The sequence below is a fragment of the Ictalurus furcatus genome, chromosome 6 (genome assembly GCF_023375685.1).
Source record: "Ictalurus furcatus strain D&B chromosome 6, Billie_1.0, whole genome shotgun sequence".
Classification (NCBI taxonomy): Eukaryota; Metazoa; Chordata; class Actinopteri; order Siluriformes; family Ictaluridae; genus Ictalurus; species Ictalurus furcatus.
In genome coordinates this window covers 16192532-16205849 of record NC_071260.1, presented here as the reverse complement: position 1 = coordinate 16205849, position 13318 = coordinate 16192532, and the positions used below count along the sequence as shown (strand labels likewise).

Sequence of the window (13318 nt, the reverse complement as noted above, 5' to 3'; positions counted from 1 at the left end):
GGAGTTTCATTAGTATTCCATGATATATGTAGCATCTCTCGGTATAAACCCCCCCGCATAACGTTACTTTGCAGAATTTGTTTTTATTTTTATTTTGTTCTGACACTACAAGTATGGCACTGAAGTGAGTCTGTGGCGTCATCAGATTGAGTGGTAACTGTGGAAATATTTGGGGAGATAGGACTGAAGGAGCACAAGGGAAAAAAATGGCAGTGTGATTACTCCCGTTATCAGCGGCTAAAAAGGGTGCTCAGCTGTAATATGCTCAGCGAGGTGAAACGAGGACCTAAACAGAATTGGGGTACCACTATATTCATGAAGGGACAAGGACAGAGAGAGCTTTGAGTCTCAGTGAAGGTTTTTAATGACACCCCCCTAAGTAATGCAGAGTCTTAGCACCAGAGTTTGAGGGTATAGTGAAGACCACAGTGTGAGCTGAGAATGAAATTAAACCAGTGCAGTTTTCATTATTTGTGGTCATTGCTTGCTGAAAAAAAAGCCAGTTTGCCTTTTCTGTGGCCTTCAACAAGGAGAATGTATTATTTAAAAAAATCGGACTGGGTGGTCCCTTGTCAAAAAATCCTAAAGGATTCCAATAAGAAACTTGTGCATGATTCTATCATATTTTGGAACCATTACTATAAGATTCCTATAGGAATTGTCTTGACAAGACATACATATCCTGTAGGACCACTTCTACAGGATTTTTAAATGGGATCCATTTGGGTTCCTCTTCAGGTCTATATGGGAATTCAATGTGATATTTTTAAGAATCCTAAAGGTGCACTTTCCACATATATGCATATATATACTCCGCAAAAAAGATTTTTTTTTCCTCTCACATTCAACTGCTTTTATTTCCAGCAACTGTTTTAACATGTGTAAATACTAATATTAACATAAAAACATTTAACAATTGAGATTTAAACTGAACAGGTTTCACAGACATTTCAAGAACAGGAAAGCAATAATGAGTCCCTGAACAAAGCAAGCCATTTTGAAGCTGAGAAAACTCATATTCATCTTGGACTGCACCAGATTTGTCAGTTTTTGCTGTGAGATGTTACTCCACTCTTCCACTAAGGCATTTGCAAGTTCTTGATCACGTCTGGGGGGGACACATGTAATTTTCCACTTCAAGGACAATCAGCTGTCCTTCCTGTCTCCCTGTAGCACTGTCTTAGGCGTCTTACATTACAGACATTGCAGTTTATTGCTCTGGCCACATCTGCAGTCCTTGTATCTCCCTGCAACAGGCCTATGGCATGTTCACGCAGGTGACATGAGAGAGTCAGTAGAAAGGTCTCTTTAGTGTCCTAAGTTATTGTAACTGTGACCTTAATTGCCTACCGCCTGTAAACTGTTCATGTCTTAAGGACTGTTCCACAGGTGCATGTGCAATAATTGTTTACAATTAATTGAACGAGCATGAAACATTGTTTAAACCCTTTCCAATAAAAATCTATAAAGCTTATTTGGGTTTTACAAAATTATCTTTAAAATACTCCTGAAAGAAGGATGTTTCTTTTTTTGCTGAGAGTGTATATATATATATATATATATATATATATATATATATATATTTATATATATATATAGATAGATAGATAGATAGATAGATATTAAAGTGCTGTGAAAAAGTTTTTGTGCCTTATTTTGTGCTTCATAATGCACCACACATTCTCAATCAGAGACAGGTCAGGACTGTAGGCAGGCCGTGCTAGCACCTGCACTCTCTGCTTATGCAACCATGCGCTTGTAATCCCATCAGAATGTGGTTTGGCGTTGTCCGGTTCTGGATGGCAGTATATGCTACTCTAAAATGTGTACATATCTTTCTGCATTAATGGTGCCCCCACAGATGTGCACGTTACACATGCCATGGGCACAGACACACCCCATTACCATGACGGACGCTGGCTTTTGGACCTGACGCTGATAAAAGCTTGGATGGTCCTTTTCATCTTCGGCCCAGAGAACATGACGGTTGTTTTGTCCAAAAACTATTTGAAATGTTGACTCATCAGACCACAAAACATGATTCCACTGTGCTACTGTCCATCCGAGCCCAGAGAAGTCAGCGGCGCTTCAGGACAGTGTTGATGTATGGCTTCTACTCTGCATAGTAAAGCCTTAACTTGCATCTGTGGATGCAGTGGCAAATGGTGTAGACTGACAAAGGTTTACCAAAGTATTTCCGAGCCCATGTCAGTATATCAATCACAGACTCATGACTGTTTTTAAGACAGTGACATCCGAGTGATCGGAGATCACATACATTCAGAAGTGGTTCTCGGCCTTGCCCTTTACGCGCCGAGATTTGACCGGATTCCCTGAATCTTTTAATTATGTTATGCACTGTACTCAAATGCTCAAAATCCTACCGATTTTTGTTTGGGGAATGCTGTTCTCAAAGTGTTGGATTATTCGCTGATGCATCTGTTGGCAGATTTGGTGAGCCGTTACACATCCTTGCTTTTGAAGGACTAGGCCTTTTTTGGAGGCTGCTTATATGCTATGATTAGATGATTGCCTCACCTGTTTCACATCACCTTCTTATTTCAACTTGTCACATCGCTATTGGTACTAATTGCCCTGTCCCAACTTTTTTGGAACATGTTGCATGCATCAATTTCAAAATGAATAAAGACTGTTTACCTTCAAAAAACTATGCAGTTGATTAGGTAAAACATAAAATACCTTGTCTTTATATGTTTTTGTTTAAATACAAGTGAGCATACATTTACAAATCACCACCTCGTTGTTTTTGTTAGTATTTTCAGTACTGTCCCAAATTTTTCAGAATTGGGGTTGTGTATACACACAAACTTATCATGTAACATTAGCACATTACCAAGATGTAGTTCCCAACATGGCAATTTTCTTCAGAATCTTCTTTGGTGAACATCTGCAGTCTTTTTTCAGAACTGCTTTCATAGTCATCTAGTCTTAAGTGCTGGCTTCTCACTGGCTGTAAATATACATAGATAAACAATTTTTAGTAAAGTAATACATAGTTGCTTGCATTGACTGTTTCCAATGATCATATGACATATTTGTGCATTCTGGGTATTCTAATGACAGAATGATGATGGACATGAATGCAACACCAATAAAAAAAGGGTATTATTCCAAAATGCTGAGGCTGAGAGATATAATAATGTAATTCTGCTAAGGAATACTATATAACAGGGAAAATACTGTAATATGTCTTCAAGATACAGTTACTGGCCAGCCAATATGCTTTTTTTTTTGGGCTGCCATATCCCTTCGCTAACCCTCTGATTATTGTGATTTTTCTGATAAAGTGCCTATGCTGGCTGAATTGTGAGTTTATTGACTGGTCTCCATTCTACACATGATGCTGTTCCACAGCGGCAATGCCCACCTCTTGTCCTTCTGCCAACTATGGACATATTGCCTGGGTGCCCCAGGCCTCCTTCTTGTCCGTGTCATTGTATGTCAAGTGGGGGAGGTTATGTTACAAATCATCTCTGTTCTGAGCTGGGAACTTTGTCAAAAGCCTGTTTTCATCATGTGGTTTTGGTCTTTTCTCTGCTTCACATTCTGTCATTGCTTTGTTCCTCAGCTGTGTTAACCTGTTCAGTGTTACCCCTTAATTAGTTTGTCTGTGAATAACCTGGTGTATTTTTCTAGTGTCACCAAGTTTTACAGTGCACTCTAGGTTACTCTCAGTGCACTTGTTTTGACAACGATTATGGATCTTCAGTGTTTAAATGTCTGCATGTGATTTGACCTTTGATATGGTTTGTAACAATGTGTTTTGGATAGCCTCTAAAAAAGCTATGCTGAGTTTACACACTTGTGTCCTACCGCAGATTACTACCGCACATTACAGAATTTTCTCAGCAGCCTCTGGATTGTGGGTGTGAAGTTCATTTTTTGTCTGTACAAATACCTGGAGCCATTTAATTACAGTAGCAAAGAGCAGCAGAAGAAAGTGAAGCACCTACATATTCTCAAGTGGTATGTTTTATATGGGAAAGTGAAATCTTATGAAAATGGAATTAGCATATTTTTTTCTGCCAACTTTTCTCTAAGTACTCTGTTATAGTAGCTGTTTCCAGCAGCCCAATTTTTGGGATATCTTTACGGTTCTTTAACAGACAGGGGACTGGTTTGTGCAGCTGTTTGGTTCACTGGGTTCTGCCAGCTCTAGGCCTTTTTAAGTGCATGTCCCCAGTGTTAATACAGCCCATTAAACTGAGGATATTTGCTTTTTCCCTTGCCTTTCTGATACTACTACACCAAAAGTTAATTTTCATAAAGTAAAATTGAATTTAACAGCTTTATAACAATCAAATAAAGTACATTTGTCAAATATCATAGTCTGCCTAGTGTTTTTTTTGTAAACCAGTATTCAAGCTAGATAGTAATGGCAAGATTCTAAACTACTGCTATTGGCTCAGTATTGTTTAGCTTGTTGTTTAGGCCATTTTGGGATCTTACAGCTATTAGTGTTTTAATATTGCTTTAGAATGTGGAATGTAACATTATAACATTATTGCTGTATATCTGGAAATTACAGTCATGATGTTTGACAAGAGCTTTGTATAGGAAAGTGGATATTCTTGATGGATGTTAAAGCGGATATAACAAAGAAAAAAATCAAGAGGGCTGCCAAAGCTAATGAGCTAAATTTATCTTCCATTAGCAGCAATTAGCAAGTGTTTTCAAATAAGTGCTAATACTCCTGTGCTCTTTGGGAATGTATTAGTCCTGTAGCAAATAATAAAGAACAATACAATTCATGGTAGCATTATTAGCACTACTCTAAGCTAGTGGCACTAGGTGACTTGCCTGGTTTGCCAACACTGTCATGTCTATGTTGAAACTGCATCAAACTTTTATTTATTTATTTTTTTAAAATGAAAATTTAATCAATGCAAACCTGTCCAAATTCTCTCACCTATGTAATACCCCACAACATCTGGCCATGACTTAATTTTACCAGGAAATATGGTGGGATTTCATGTCAGATCATTCACAAGGCATTTTGAGGTGAGCACTGACCATGGATCAGTACAAACACTACTGAATCACTTAAGTTTTATAAACCTACATAATAAAACTGACCAGAGAACAGTTCAAATTATATATTAAACATTGAATCATTGGTTCAGCTAGAGCTCAACAACCCCCCCCCCCCTCCCCAGGGGTGAACAATCAAAATTTTGAAAAGTTTCGGGACCGTAGGACATAATGAAGCCTTGTTTGATGAAATTGTGTGACTTGGATTGTTTGAGCCATTGATTCGAAAAAAAAGATTCATGAAGAAGTGTTTTGAAAGTGCCCATCATTACCTTGACTACGTCTAGTGTTTTTGGATCTGATTTTGCGTTTTCCAGTCTTTTTTTCAAATAAAGCATTTTCCACAACTGTTGCAATCTCTGCCCCCTGCTTGTAGCTCCTGAAAGGGGTCGAAGCCGAGAAGGGTTGCACAAATACAAACCCTTTTAGTCCACAGCAGCTTAAAATTTCAAGAGCAAGAGACGCATTCTTGTATAGCCATGCTTAATGCATAAATCTCAGCTTAATTATTCTCTTTGACCTGTAGAATATAGAGCTACGATTATTTGCAAACTTTCTTTGTGTGCTAAGCTAAGCAGTTCTGTTTCAAATTGCACACAAAACACAGTCTTGGTGGCTAAGGAAAACAAAGGGATTTATTTCAGAAAGGTTAAAGTATCCCCTTAAAGATTAGTAATTCCTCTTCTCTGAATCTCTTTGGAAAGACTTTAAGGTGCTTTCTGAAAACAGGCGCTGGTCTGTTTGTCATGCTTCTTATTCTCTCAATGCCTTACCCTGAATGAGAAAATCCTGTACGGCAAAGGGTTTTTGCATACCCTGTTATACCTCTATCGAACAGGCACAGTGGCACTCCTTTTATATTCACAGGGGATTATCTTTTGTATATTTTTAATGCCTATGGTAATGAGCATAATATGTTAGCAATGAAAATACTTACTTTCTGACATTATTAGGTTTAGAGGGCTTACGTGAATGTAATGTGTAAGTATTTTCATCTCTGATTATTCTCTCTTACATTTATCCATGGTCCCTAGGTGGCATCTTCTGTGTTCTCAGTGTTGGGAGACATAGCAAAGAGGTTTCATCTGGTTTAATCAGAATAATAAAGACATTTAAGCAGACTTATACCACAGTGCTGTTGAATTCTTAAGTCTAATTGTTGATTACTTTTCTGTAACATCACACCTTGGAAAAGTAGTTTGAACTGCAAATATGTTAGTTTTTATAGTCAGAACTTGTTCACGGGGACTTGTATGTTTGACGCACCAAACAAAAAAAACATGCAAAATTTTCTGCCACAGGAGCGTCTTCAAGACAGAGAACGTTGTGCTTTCTTGTTAAAATGACAAGCAGCATTATTTTGTCGTATTAAACTAAGAAGAAACTAAAGCGACAATGGTGAAGGAACTCTATAACATGATAACAGAACCTTGTTTTGAAGGTGTTTCTTTAAATGTAACTACTATATGCATGAATAAAAAGTATGACTATGTTCTATAATTAATAAAAAATAATGGTTGACAAAATAGGAATAAACAATTATGTACACACAGTTATAGGTAAAGAGCCAACTTTGGGGTGATAAGAGTAAATCTGCTTCACATCAGGCTTCATCACACCACCCCGTCATTGATTATTTTCCAATAACAGCATGGCCCATCATATTTTATTCTTTACATGGCCTTACAGGAAAACTGTTTCATTTGATCCTTTAATTAGCTGGATGTGAATGAGAGGAGCAGAGGTATGTAAACCTGTTTTACTTCAGACACTGGAGTGCAGTGTTTATGGAACAAACTTTGGCAGTTTGTTTGTTTTGTTTGCTTAATTTTCCCTTGGAATTTCTCCTCAAATTTGCTGCCAGGGAGTGTTGGTGGAGTTTTGAGTTGAAAATGAAAATTCTAGTCAGGGAATAAGAGTTGAGAAACATTTTGTTTAACCCCACTTCAGAGAGTTCTGGTTGATCTCCTTAAAACAAATGCAGCACAAGATGGCAAGAGATGTTTTCTTGTTAGAAATGGTGTATGTGACTGAAATTTGATTAGGACTGAAATGAAAGCAGAGCTGTGTGCTGAACTTTATGTCTAGTCTTTCAGTGTTTGTTGGTTTGGTAATCTGTCTTGCTGGTTGAATGACCGTGTTTCATAGACAGTACTGAACATTCACACGGGCAAATATTTGTGCATCTCTAGTGCATGTACAGTGCATCCGGAAAGTATTCACAGCGCTTCACTTTTTCCACATTTTGTTATGTTACAGCCTTATTCTAAAATGGATTAAATTCATTATTTTCCTCAAAATTCTACAAACAATACCCCATAATGACAACATGAAAGAGGTTTGTTTGAAATCTTTGCAAATTTATTAAAAATAAAAAAACCAAAAAAGGCACATTTACATAAGTATTCACAGCCTTTGCTCAATACTTTGTTGAAGCACCTTTGGCACCAATTACAGCCTCAAGTCTTTTTGAGTATGATGCTACAAGTTTGGCACACCTATTTTTGGGCAATTCTCCCATTCTTCTTTGCAGGACCTCTCAAGCTCCATCAGGTTGGATGGGGAGCGTCGGTGCACAGCCATTTTCAGATCTCTCCAGAGATGTCCAATCGGGTTCAAGTCTGGGCTCTGGCTGGGCCACTCAAGGACATTCACAGAGTTGTCCTGTAGCCACTCCTTTGTTATCTTGGCTGTGTGCTTAGGGTCGTTGTCCTGTTGGGAGATGAACCTTCACCCCAGTCTGAGGTCCAGAGCGCTCTGGAGCAGGTTTTCATCAAGGATGTCTCTGTACATTGCTGCATTCATCTTTCCCTCGATCCTGACTAGTCTCCCAGTTCCTGCCACTGAAAAACATCCCCACAGCATGATGCTGCCTCCACTGTTCTTCACTGTAGGGATGGTATTGGCCAGGTGATGAGTGGTGCCTGGTTTCCTCCAGACATGACGGTTACCTTTCAGGCCAAAGAGTTCAATCTTTGTTTCATCCCATTGAGAACCAACTCCAGGTGGGCTGTCATGTGTCTTTTACTGAGGAGTGGCTTCCGTCTGGCCACTCTACCATACAGTCCTGATTGGTGGAGTGCTGCAGAGATGGTTGTTCTTCTAGAAGGTTCTCCTCTCTCCACAGAGACATGCTGGAGCTCTGTCAGAGTGACCATCAGGTTTTTGGTCACCTCCCTGACTAAGGCCCTTCTCCCCCCTTCAGTTTGGCTGGGCGGCCAGCTCTAGGAAGAGTCCTGGTGGTTCCAAACTTCTTCCATTTACAGATGATGGAGGCCACTGTGCTCATTGGGACCTTCAATGCTGCAGAAATGTTTCTGTACCCTTCCCCAGATCTGTGCCTCGATACAATCCTGTCTCGGAGGTCTACAGACAATTCCTTGGACTTCATGGCTTGGTTTGTGCTCTGACATGCATTGTTAACTGTGGGACCTTATATAGACAGGTGTGTGCCTTTCCAAATCATGTCCAATCAACTGAATTTACCACAGGTGAACTCCAATGAAGTTGTAGAAACATCTCAAGGATGATCAGTGGAAACAGGATGCACCTGAGCTCAATTTTGAGTGTCATGGCAAAGGCTGTGAATACTTACGTAAATGTGCTTTTTTGTTTTTTATTTTTAATACATTTGCAAAGATTTCAAACAAACTTCTTTCACATTGTCATTATGTGGTATTGTTTGTAGAATTTTTTTGATCATAGAATTTTTATTGAAAATTTACATTTTACATAACACCCCACCCAACAACCCCAACAAACAACCAAAACAAAAACCAAACAGCCAAAACCAAAAGAAAGGGGGAAACAAAAAACAATAAACAAACAACCAGAGAAAAAACAAACAAACACAAAAAAACAAAACAAAAAAAAACTAACAAACATAAAAACCCAAAACAACAACAACAACAAAAAAGGGGTAAGATGATCAGGAATTACAGTCTACCTCTCCTCAATCCACCACCAGGGTGTGTACATCATTGAAGTAGGTAATAAATTGCTCCCATTTTCCCAAAAATGATTCACCCCTGCCTCTGATGTTATACTTGATTTTTTCAAGTTTTAAAAAGAAGATTAAATCTTTAAGCCAGACTGATATAGTGGGGGGTTGTGGAGAGGTCCAAGACAACAGTATTCTGCGCCGAGCAAGTAACGATGCAAAGGCCACAACACTAGCTTCTTTATGGTTCAGAGGTTGACGCTGAGATGGAACACCAAAGATGGCAATTAAAGGACAGACATCTAACGTCGGACATAGTTTTGAAGAAAGAGTTCCAAAAGTTCTGCAATTTGGGACAGAGTGCAAACATATGACTGAGGTTACAGGGTGAAAGTTTGCATTTTTTACACGTCAGGGACATTGGGATATATTTGGAAACCCTGGGAGTTTTCCCTGCCCATACAAAAGAGGAGATTAATTGGTCTATATTCTTGAAGAAAGATTTGGGTAAAAACAAAGGGATGGACTGGAAAAGGTAGAGGAATTTTGGAAGAATGTTCATTTTTACTGTGTTTATTCTACCAAGAGGGGATAATGGTAGAGCTGCCCATCTTTGGAAGGCCGACTTCATGTATGAAACTGAGGGTGTAAAATTCGCCGCCATTAACGCAGAATAAGAACGGGTGACATTAACTCCGAGATATTTGAATTTTGAGTCCTCCAAATGAAAAGGTATTTCAGTCTGTTTTATTTTTTGGCCAGATTGGTTTATGGGTAAGCATTCACTCTTCTGTAGGTTCAGTTTATACCCGGAAAATTTCCCAAAGTCATTTAATATGCGTATTATCTCAGGACTAGATGCAATCGGATCTGTAACATAAAGTAGTAAGTCGTCAGCATATAGGGCTAGTTTATGTTCAATTCCCTTGCGAATTATACCCTGAAATACAGGAAGAGTTCTAAGCGCCATCGAGAGAGGCTCTATTGCTATGGCAAAAAGTAAGGGAGACAGAGGACATCCCTGGCGCGTACCCCGTGACAGAGTAAAATAGTCAGATTTAGCATCGTTGGTATATATGGAAGCCTGCGGTTCCACATATAATAAACGGATCCATGATATCAGTCCATACCCTAAGCCGAACCTCCTTAGCACCATAAAAAGATATTTTGTTTGTAGAATTTTGAGGAAAATAATGAATTTAATCCATTTTGGAATGAGGCTGTAACATAACAAAATGTGGAAAAAGGGAAGCGCTGTGAATACTTTCCGGATGCACTGTATTTGAGTGTCTGTTAAATTGATTGCAAAGGAGTAGAGCTCAGATGAGATGCATGGCTACAGTCAAACTGATCTGAGCTCTCTTTCAAGATTGTTTGTAATTTATGATGTTCTGAAATTATTTCTGGCATGGTATAAGTTTGTCTATCCCATGTTACTGATAATAATCAGTAATAATAATTGTGAAACATTTGTCTATTAATGATGTGTCTCATCATATATAAGTTTGTAAACAAACTGCCAGGAACACAGTAGTGTTCCAAAAAGGAATGAATAAATAAAATTTCAGTTCAGATGTACTTTTTTTATTTATACATAAAATAATTTTAAATTGAAAAGGAGGATAATAAAACAAATAAAGAAAAATCTGTAAATAGTAACATGATTTCAACATTTTCAATCAGTACTAGTCATAATGGCCACATTTTTAATACTCAAAAAGTGTATTGTGACATAATTTATCCCAATATTGATTTTATATCATATTTCCCAGCCCTATCCAGTAGACCTTAGTTTAATGCAATATACTGTTACTAAAATGTTAAACAATTCAGAATATGCAATAACATGCACTATATGGCCAAAAGTATGTGGACTATTGACTATTACAGTCATATATTATTTTTTAAACATCTCATTTGAGATTTTGCTCCCCTTTGCTGTTATAATAACCTCCACTCATCTGGGAAGGCTTTCTACTACATTTTGGAATGTAAATGTGGGGATTTGTCCATTCAGCCACAAGAGCATTAAGGTACTGATTGAATGAAGGTATATTAAGGTACAGGTTGAGGAGGCCTAAGGTGCAGTCTTTGTTCTAATTCATCCCAAAGGTGTTCAGTGGAGCTGGTATGGTACTTTTGAACATATAGTGTAAATTTAAGGGTAACAACCCAAAGTGCCTATTTAGTATCATTATTAGATCATTTAGTAGTTATTTTGGTATATTTCACAGATTTCCACCAGTAAAATAATAAAATTAATGAAGATTGATGCCTCATAGCTACAGGGTCCCTGGTTCAACCCTGATCTTAGATTACTGTCTGTGTGGAGCTTCTGTGCATGTTCCCCCATGTCTGTGTGGGTGTCCTCCAGTTTCACTGGTTTACTCCCACCCCCCAAAACATGCCATTGGGTTTATTGGTCAATTATAAGGTGTGACGGAGTATGCAAATACAGCACTGTATGTGTGCACATTGTGCCCTTCAATGGAGTGGTGTTTCATTCTGAGTGTGTCTCCGCTTTGCACCTAGTATTCCTGGGTTACAATCCGGATGCACTGTGGCCCTGACCAGGATAAAGCACTTACTGAAAATGAATGCATGAAGTAATGTTTTTGTAGTTAATGATATGTTGCTTGCTTGTTTACTTGATTTAGCAACACCTGCATGTCAGAAATGTGACATTTACAGGGTTCGTACGAGATGTTTGAAGTGCTTGAATTTGGCTTTTTGAAATTTAAGCACTGGAAAACCTTGAAAATAGGCATTTTTTTTAATCTAGCAGGGCTTAAAAATTGCTTGAATTATAAAATGTCCATAGATATGAAATTACTAAATAACTTAAGTGCTTATCTTTGATAGAACACGAATACAAACCTTTCACTTAAAATATGACATCCCGCTGTAGGCCCTCCTCCTCGTGCTCCTCCTCCTTCCACTATTCACTGACTAATTTTGACAGAAACAGCTCCGGTACACTTTTCAGACCCTTTTAGGTGGCTTTTTTCTTCTTCAAAAAAAAAGCACCTAGTGACAAATCTAGCAACTTTTGGGCAAACCTTAGCTATTTTCAATAGAAGAGAGTGGCCAGTACTGCCCAGCAAGTGTGAGGTCCTGCTTTCCCCCAGCAGGAACACCTCTCTCTGCAGCTACTCTGTTCAGTGAGTGGCACATTCATTCACTTCTAACCTTCTCTGTTCTGATCATTTTATATATAAACATAGCCAAAATCACAGCACACCTGTTGTCTATAACTGTGTATGGTGGTTTTGTCAGACAGTGTTGCGGTTATAAAATCAGGATTTTAGAAGTGCAGAGCAGCCGCTTGGAAATGGCTTGGAAGTGATTCCTTAGTTAACATGTAGCCTTAATGGGCCACATTTCAGTCACACTTTCATACTCATCCCATTGTCTGACAACAGAAACAGAAAAAATATGAAAATTAGAACAGCTTTATGGGAAATTTGGCTGTGTTAAAATACAGTACAGTATGTGAGCACACAGAGTAGGAAAGAAGCAAACAGACACTAGGCAAAATGCAAATACAACGCGATGGCATAATGAATATGCTAATTAGCACATGCCAGCATTTAGCGATGTTTAGCGACTTTCCATTGAAAGTTGTTGGCAACAGTGTTCCTGTCACTCACCTGGAGCATATTGGTGTTATGGTGAAGATGAAGCAATGCCTAGGAAACTAAAATTTAGTCCAGCATGACTGGAAAAGGTGCCATATAAAATTTGGTTGTGTTTTATTATTATTATTATTATTATTATTATTATTATTGGATTTTAAAAAAGGAGAAATAGAGCATATGTTTGAATGACATCTCTTGTATAGTCCTTGAAAACAAAATAAAAAATTTGTCCTGGATTTTCATTATGAAGCATCTGTACAAACATTTACATTCCAGGTGCATTTTACACCTACTTAGAGACAGAGCTGTGCTAAAAAAGATGGAAGACATTTGTGAGTCTGGTCCTAAAATAGTCTCTAGCGACCCTGTTTCTTTTTATAGATTAAGTGCTTCCTGCTGCCTTGATGTCACCTGTCATCAGTTAAGAATATGCAGACATTATATGCAAGCAGTAATAAATACTTTGAAATGAAAGATATACTGACAGACAAATTGTTGAACAGTTTTTACTCCAGATTTGATACTTATAATATAAAAACTCAATACTTTAACGAGTGGTAGCTTATCCATTGGGGCAGGTGGAGCAGAATCCCACCAATTATATCAGTTATAACAATCAAAAATGTTCATCTTCATAAATCCTCATTCTTAACTAATTACTTTTTAAATTCCATTGACATACTAATTA

The 13318-nt window shown here is 38.1% G+C and overlaps 1 protein-coding gene across 1 annotated transcript in view; it reads left to right on the top strand.

Annotated features, from left to right (window-relative positions):
* The window catches only part of lrp1bb (low density lipoprotein receptor-related protein 1Bb), a 331362-nt gene that overhangs the window by 157167 nt on the left and 160877 nt on the right, over positions 1 to 13318 (top strand). The gene's annotated exons all lie outside the window — the stretch shown is intronic.